Below are 8,140 nucleotides of genomic sequence, written 5' to 3'. Positions count from 1 at the left end.
TACATAGTTAGTCTGGCTGAAAAAAAACAAAAGTCCATCCAGTTCAACCATTAAAAAAAAAAAGTTATAATTCTATACCCACAGTTGATCCAGAGGAAGGCAAAAAAAAACAGCAAAGCATGATCCAATTTGCTCCTGCAGGGAAAAAAATTCCTTCCTGATCCCCGAGAGACAATCGGATATTCCTGGATCAACTTTACCTATAAATGTTAGAATCCAGTTATATTCTGTGTATCTAAGAAAGAATCCAGGCATTTTTTACAGCAATCCACGGAGCTGGCCAGAACCAACTCTTGAGGGAGTCTATGCCACATTTTCACAGCTCTTACTGTGAAAAAACCTTTCCGTGTTATAATCATTGGTTTTTATTTGTTTACCAGCGCTGTTATTTTGTTTCTATATTTTCTGTTATATTGGGAAGAATTCTGTGCATCATATAATCCCTTACAAGTGTGCACACTTTGTAGTTCTGTTGAATGGTTTTATTATGGTGGTCATACCCAATCCTATTACATTGATGTGTGCAACTCTCTGCTGGAGTCTATCCTTTAGTAAGAATGTGTGTTTATAAAAAAAAGTATACATTCTGTTCTGAAATGTGTTCCATTTTGTTACAAAGCATAACTTTTTTTTTTTAATTTTTGGTATTTTTTATGCAACATTAAAAAAGTAGCAAACACAATGGATGAAAACAAAACAAAAAAAATTATGGTAAATATATTATTTTATATAAATAAAGATAATATAATAAAAATGGTATGCATACAATACCATACAATTTATAAATAATAATTAAAAAATATCAACATATAAAAAATAGCTAAGGGGTGGGTGGGGGGGGGGGGAATAATTAGCACTGATCAGCATTTATAAGTGTTAAGAAAGGGCTAAATAGTAATATATTGTACTTTTGCCTTCAAATTTTAGCAGTGCAACACAATGGGGGAGATTTACTAAAACTGATGCACACAGAATCTTGTGCAGCTCTGCATAGTAACCAATCAGCTTCCAGGTTTTTATTGTCAAAGCTTCATTGAACAAGCTGAAGTTATTATTAGTATTATTATTATTACTATACAGGATTTATATAGCACCAACAGTTTGCACAGCGCTTTACAAAATGAAGGTAGACATTACAGTTACAATACAATTTGGTACAAGAGGAAACAGAGGGCCCTGCTCATTAGAGCTAACAATCTAGGAGGAAGGGTTGAGTGATACAAAAGGTAATAGCTGTGGGGGGGAAGAGCTGATGGAGGAAATAAATGGCGGTTTACTAATTAGAAGCAGGATAGGCTTCTTTAAAGAGAACGGTTTTCAGGGATCATCTAAAGGTGGATAGATTAGGAAAGATTGGGGTAGGGAGTTCCATAGGATGGGAGAAGCTTGGGAGAAGTCCTGGAGGTGGGCATGGGAGGTGACATGAGAACTAGAGAGCAGAAGGTCTTGGGAGGATCAAAGAGAGAGGTTTGGTAGATATTTTGAGACCAGGTTGGTGATGTAGCTGGGGGCAGAGTTGTGGATGGCTTTGTAAGTTGTTGTTAGTATTTTGAATTTTATTCGTTGGGCAAGTGGAAGCCAGTGGAGGGATTGGCAGAGAGGGGTAGCAGACACTGAATGGTTGGTAAGGTGGATAAGCCTGGCAGCAGTATTCATGATGGACTGGAGGGGGGATAACCTATGTAAAGGTAAGCCAATGAGGAAGGAGTTGCAGTAGTCGAGGCGAGAAATAACCAGGGAGTGAATTAGGAGCTTTGTGGTATTGTTGGTTAAAAAGGGGCATATTCTGGAGATGTTGCGGAGGTTGAGGTGGCATGATTTGGACAGGGAGTGGATGTGGACCTGAAAGGATAGTTCAGAATCCAGAGTTACACCTGGCATGAAGGGATGGGTTGATAGTGGTGCTATTGATCCTAAAAGAGAAATCTGGGGAAGAGACAAATGGGGGAGGAAATATTATGAGCTCAGTTTTGGATAGATTGAATTTAGGAAGTGGTGTGGCATCCAGTCTGATATGTTTGTTAGCAAATCAGTGATACATGAGAAAACTGATGGGGTGAGTTGAGGAGTAGAGATAGATTTGAGTGTCATCAGCATAGAAATGCTATTGGAAACCATGGGAAGCTATCAGCTGACCCAAGGAAGAGGGGTAGATCGAGAAGAGGAGAGGTCCAAGGACAGAACCTTGGGGGACCCTGACAGTAAGAGTAGGAGAGGAGGAGGTAGAGTTGTAAGTGACACTGAAGGTGCGGTGAGATAGGTAAGATTCGAACCAATGGAGAGTATAGTTATGGAGACCAAGTGAATAGAGATTTTTGAGGAGGAGGGGGTGGTCAACTGTGTCAAAAGCAGAAGAGAGGTCCAAGAGTAATAGTACAGAATAGTGGCCATTAGTTTTAGTGGTTAGCAAGTCGTTTGAGAGTTTTAGGAGAGCAGTTTCTGTGGAGTGTTGTGGGCGAAATCCAGACTGAAGGGGATTGAGAAGGTTATTCTCAATAAGGTGGCAGCTCAGCCGGTTGTAGACTAGACGTTCAAGGAGTTTGGAGGCAAAAGGGAATAAGGAGATGGGGTCTTAGGTTGTTAAGATTGGTGGGGTCCAGGGAGGCCTTTTTAAGTATGCGCATGACTAGTGCATGTTTTAGAGAGTTGGGGAAGATGCCAGTAGAAAGGGAGAGATTGAAGATATGAGTTAAAGAGTGAAGGATAGAGCCAGAGGGTGACCATAGTATTTACGAGGGAACAGGGTCCAGGGAACAAGTGGTTAGGTGGGCTTTAGAAAAAAGTTTATAGTAGCTGGGTTAAACAAGGGAATTATAGATTGTGCAGGTGGACAAGGAGTGTAGGGTGAGGGAGATATCTGTACAGTGGAGATTTTGTCACGAATTGTATCAATTTTATTTTTGAAGTGATTAGCGATCTCCTGGGCAGTGAGTGAGTTAGTGGGTGGCGGTAAAAAAGGACGAAGTAGAGAGTTAAAGGTGTTGACGGGGACAACATTTTTTGGATCTTAGAGCTGAACATGCTGGTGCTGGCTAACATAGCACCTTCACATGTGAGTGTACACTCTTTTTGTCTTTAACCCAAACATTATTTATAAATGCTATGCTTTGAATGGCTTAATCTCTGGTTTATTTGAGTGGCTGGGCAACATTCTACCAAAAGCACAGAGAGCCAGTCTTAGAGCTTTTGTACATTTTTTGGTTGGTGAAAATACCATTATCATCCTCCCTAATGTTTATTCTGCGATCTGTTGGTGAGTAGGAGAAATACCATAGGACAACCAGAGGCTGATTCTCCATCATATCTTTCCAAAAAGCGCTTTTGACCACTGTAATTGGGGTCAAATAGGTCTAGTGAGTGAACAATTCACTTATTTTTTATGGGCACGTGGTGAAGATATAACGATCCATGTTATTTGGCACTACGTGGAGATGAGACTGTCACCTGTGTTGGTTACTATGTGTATTTTATGTTCACGTTGACAGAGACTTTGTTTTGGAGACAACAAAGTAAAATTGTTATGTTAAAAAAAATGTTTTCCTTTTTTTCTGGTTGATGCACAGTTATGTTCTTCTGATTGCTATTTTGGTTCATATTTGTCAATTTCACTAGCATAAGATCACAGCGCCTATCTATTTATTTTTTGTTATACTTATAAGTGTTGGTTCACTTTATAGGGGCAGCTGTAATATTGGTATTTGGAGTGTCTCTAATACCATTATCACTAATATATACAGATATTTTAATTGGCGCAATAATAACTTCACTTATTTCTGTCCACCTCCTTTCCATCCACTAGGCCTGGGAGAGTGAGTCCAGAGGAGACCACCATGGGAGAGGATGGCAGGAGAGGGAAAGCCAGATTCATGAAGCCAGGTTTCTGTAATTGCAAGCAAGTTAAAGGAGTTTGTGATAAAAGGTCATGGACAGAGGTGAGTTTGTTAAAGACAGAGCAGGCATTCCAAAGGGCACAGGAAAAGGGGAGGCTGGTTCTAGGAAGAAGAGGAATAGGAACTAGATTGTGTGGATTGCGGCCGCTGTTAGAGGATAGGGGGTGCCGGGTGTATTGGTCAAAGGAAAAAGATGGCGGTCCAGGATTTGGGGAAATGTCTCCAGATGTTAGGAGAAGCAGAAGTGTGAGAGAGGTAATATGGGAGTGTGACTTGTATGGCGGGACTGGTGCCAGTGTCCTGGAGGTTTTATTAGTATGTGGGCTCAGAATAAGCAGGAGTTCATGAGTACAGTAGTAAGGTGAAGACAGGAGTGACTGTGATATATATATATAAGCTGTGGGGTGAAAGAGAGAGTTTGAAGAGAGAGGGTACAACTGTGAGCAGGAGGAGTAGGGAGTGCATGTTACAGATCGGTGAGATGAAGAAGCAGACTGGGTAAGAGCTGAAAGAGCTGGATGGGTTAAACAGGTCACCTGTAGTCTGATTAGTATTTGAAGTTGTCTGCTGTGGCTTCTAACTTGTGCTTTCGCTAAAGTGCAGAGCTGAAGTGCAATGCTCAATACTTAAGCCACGATCAATACTTTAGCTAAGATCATAGTTGCCAATGCTACCCCTGGCTGTGCTACCCCTAGCTGAGTTAGAAGCTGATTGGTTGCCATCCACAGCTGCACCAGATTCTGAGTGCTCCAGTTTTTGTAAATCTCCCCCAGTGAATGATTGGCACCACAGTCCATCTACGCACACATTGCAGTAACATGTAATCTGTTTGCATCCCTAATTTAAAGGGCAGAGGGATGACCTAATTAGTCTACTGTTGCTCCCCACTGTAAAATCAGCAGCTTTGGGGTGGAGAGGTGACACAGCTGTATCTCTTCTACACTCTGTAACAGTAACCAGTGTCACCTACCTGGTTGTGTTGTGTGATGGAGCTGTGTAAATCTTTATCTAGAATTTTCAATTTCCATGTATTTGAAGACTTTTGGGAAACAAAGGAATCAGAGGTTAGTGTAGTTTTATTAAAAAAAAAAGATAATGCAGAAACGATCCAACTCTAGAAAATGACTGTTGTAGTTGATCGTAATACAAAGGTTGAATTTATTTTAGAATAGATTATGCAGTATGGTTGTGCTGCACGTTTGGCCCCTAGAGGGCGCACTGGGTATTCATACATATTTTCCAAGTTGCTGCACACAGAATGGTTACATCATGTTGGACAGAATCAGACGGATCCCTGGGAAGAGACTGAAAGGAAAAAAGTGTTGAATAGAACATATGGGCAGCATTTTCTGACCTGTTCTGAAAATGCTATCTGCCTGGCTGTCATCCTGTTGCACTAACTATCCTTCCGCGGTAGAAGATTCACGCATTCCTGTCCAATCTTCCTTCTCGCATGCTAAATATGAGAGTCTGCCGTTTATATTCTCATGATCAGTCCCAGAGAAGTAATAAGATAAATATGAATGGCATAGGCATCAATCCCAGCAGTTGGGACTGGGTCTGCACAAAATGTACAGAGTGTCCCCATCATTGACATGGATAAAAAAAAGTTACATTATTATTATTTTTTTTTTTTTTAACAGTTTTAGATAGATAAATCATAGCTAGTTATACAAAAGTCTTTCTCTTTTTTAACTGTGACAGGCATGCTGTAGGCAATAATGCAGACGAGACACGTAATACAATAAAACCTACCTGCTTGCAGTCTTTCTTAGAAAGTACACTAATGCACAGCTTAACCACTTGCCTACCGGGCACTTATACCCCCTTCGTGCCGAGACCAATTTTCAGCTTTCAGCTCTGTTGCACTCTGAATTACAATTGCGCGGTCATGCAACACTGCACCCATATGAAATTTTTATTATTTTTTTCACACAAATAGAGCTTTCTTTTGGTGGTATTTACTCGCTGCTGGGTGTTTTATTTTTGTGCTGTAAACAAAAAAAGAGCAAAAATTTTGAAAACGGGTAATTTTTCTCATTCACTGATGTGCGTTGATGAGGCTGCACTGATGGGCACTGGTAGGTGGCACTGATGGGCACTGATGAGGTGGCATGGATACGCAACACTGATGGGCACGGATAGGCAGCACTGATTAGCTGGCACTATTATGCAACAATGATGGGCACTGATGGGTGGCACTGACGGGCACTGCTGGGTTGCACTGCTGGGTGGCACTGCTGGGTGGACTGATGGGCACAGGTGGGGGGCACAGGTGGGTGGCACTGCTGGGCACTTGTGGGCAGCACTGCTGGACATTGATCATCAGGGCACTGATGATCAGTGCTGATCCATCCTCTGACAATTTTCGGTTATCGGCAGTACTTTCCTCATGCTGGGACCGTGTGAGGAAAGTGCATCCGATAACCGGCAACTGCATTTACTGGTGATCTGCTGCATCATTGGGCACGCCTGATCACGTGGTAAAAGGCCGCTGTGATTGGCCTTTTACCACATCACGTGATCAGCTGTGTCCATAGGACACAGCGATCATGGAGATCCCCCCGAGAACCGCAGGAGGGCGCGTTCTGGGAGGACGTCATATGACGCCCTCCCAGAACTGGCCGGCCGTGGTGAAGCCGTCATTCGGCTATCTGCAGTCGGCATGTGGTTAATATACATTCCAATACTGTGCCTGTGTGTTTGCAATGAACTCCTGAACATGCATGGGAGTTGCATTATCCTGAAGCGGTCATCACCAGTGAGCTTTGCTGGGGTCAGGCCATTGAAGCAAAGGTAAGTATCTCAGATTTTAGTTCTGCTTTAAAATATAGAAATTATACGTAGCTCTACACTTGCAGGGGCTGTTTGATAATGCTTGTCCCCAGTGATTGCCCCGACCTTGGAAGCTTCCTGACATCTCTGACACTAGTTTCAGACATATTTCAACAGTATGAAGTAATAATGCAAGAGACACAATTCTTTAGTAACACCTCTACATTGGGCTCGTTCAAAAGAGTAGACCACAGAATAAAGGTTTAGGAGATACATCACCCGTTAGGGCCAGTTCACACTACATGCGTTTCAGTTGCTTTTTTTCTGCATGCAAAACACAGAAAGTAGGTTATATGGTTGTCAATGTCATAGTTAGCAGCAGTGCTTGCAATTCCAGTGCATTCCAGTTGCAAAAAAAAAGTAGAACAGGCTGCATTTTTTCTGCACAGAACTGTACTGGAACGCGGTAAAACGCATCAAAAAGGCACCAGAACAAACCAAAAACGCACTGGAATGCACATGTCCCTATTTAAATTGAAGAAAAAGAGAGGGGAAAAAATGAACTGGAATGTATAAAAAAAAAAACGCACTGGAATGTGTCAAAAATGTGTCAAAAACGCATCTGGACTGCGTTTCTATAGTGTGAACCGGCCATTAATGCATAAAGCAAAATATTGATAAAATGGAAATAACCAAATAGCAACGGTTAACAGATTATACAGTCACAAATGGTGCGTTGTAACTATGTAACTGCAACACCAGCAGCAGGAGGGGGAAGAAAAGGCTTGTTGATTCTCTGGACCACCAGCATCACAATAGGGAATTCAAAGAATTATGTAAATATATACTGTATATACTCTGGCATAAATGGGTATAGACACCCTAAATTGAATACCAATGGTTTAGATGCGAAGAAGTCCCTTTAACTAGAAATAGCAACGTGAGTTCTGAGATGTTTAAAGTTCCTGATATGATAGTAGCTGTTGTCTTCTGCTAGCAATGGTGGGGCCCATATACGGTAGGGAGTAATGGTAATTCAATGAAGATAACGGATAACAGATGTGGTAAATGATCAAAGCAAAGATCACCTGATAATGAGGTGTAATGGTGTCTGCATGCAGTGTCTCTAGAGTGTTGTCAGAAAGAGGTTGGACATCCGCCCAGTTACCAATCCCATAGATAACACGGCCTCCTAGGAACAGGGTTCTTGCCTGGGCTCTTGGCTGTTCATAGAGAAGTGCAGAGTTACTGCCTGAAAACCTGTCAGCATGGCAAGCTGACTCAAGATGACTGGCTCAAGACCGGGTAGTGACAGTCTAGATGCAGAGAAGCTGATGCAGTCAGTATGTCAATGTGCGTCACCACTGTACTGAACTGGTATGCAGAGTCCCACAGTAGTAGCCAGCCATTTGGAGAACAGCAGTCCCTTGTGTGTTCAGCTCTGAATCCTGCACCAAGAGAGCAACCAGTTCCTT

This window comes from Staurois parvus, unplaced genomic scaffold (assembly GCF_062004578.1).
Source record: "Staurois parvus isolate SC_StPar_1 unplaced genomic scaffold, SC_StPar_1.0 ptg000294l, whole genome shotgun sequence".
In the NCBI taxonomy this organism is placed as follows: domain Eukaryota; kingdom Metazoa; phylum Chordata; class Amphibia; order Anura; family Ranidae; genus Staurois; species Staurois parvus.
Note: the sequence above shows the minus strand (reverse complement) of the source record.